We start from the raw sequence: 960 nt of genomic DNA on the forward strand, positions 1-960 counted from the left end.
TGTATTTTTTTTCTTTATTCTTTGCAAATAATTTTCTAATAATAGAAAAATTATTTTGTACTTATTTTGACATAATAAAATTCGTCCAAGATAAAAGCAGTACCTAAGTATTATTAAAATAATGATTTATTTGCCTACAATTGCGTTGTAGGTACTCCTTATAATTTTTTATTTGATAAAACTGCTGTTGCAAATCTGTAATATTGGTATTGGAAACAATATGTTGGATCTTGTAAATTACAAATAAGTTGCTAGCTTGTAAATAATTTTTAATGTTACAGTATCCGCGTTATTGAGATGATATTTTGGTATGGATTTAATTTCCATGGTACCTATTTGATCTTAAAAACTGAGATACTGAAAATACAGTGAAAAAATACTAAGTATCACGGACTTTACACGAATAAAATTTGAAAACAAAATTTTATGAACGATGCGGGAGTCGAATCCACGACCTCTCGCGTTCCGTGCACGTGGTCTTCCAACTGAGCTAACCGTTCGAGTTCATCGTTCATTAAATTTTGTTTTCAAATTTTATTTGTGTATTAATCCTAGAAGTGAGGGTTGCCACTTTAAAAAAACAAATCACGCACTATAATTTATTATTATAATTTTTATAAAAATGCTTTTTTATAATGTTATTTATTATTCATTTTAATGCTATTGTTGAGTAAAAAAGCATTATGTTGCATTTTAAATTAATTTGTTTAATTTTAAGTAATTTGATAAAAACGCGGCACGCCGTGTGTTCTATTGTAATAAGGTTCAGTCACACAAAATGCTGAAAATATAGGATTCTTTGTAGACTGAGTTTTCTCAGTGTACGGGATTTACGGGGTTATTGCAATATACCGCTTATCACCTCTCATTATGTTCTTTATTATGAATGTAGTTGCTTAAAGTTTACTACAGTTGACACGGACATACTGTTTTTTTAGAATTTACTTGACTTTATAACAT

Source organism: Leptidea sinapis, chromosome 23 (assembly GCF_905404315.1).
Source record: "Leptidea sinapis chromosome 23, ilLepSina1.1, whole genome shotgun sequence".
NCBI lineage: Eukaryota > Metazoa > Arthropoda > Insecta > Lepidoptera > Pieridae > Leptidea > Leptidea sinapis.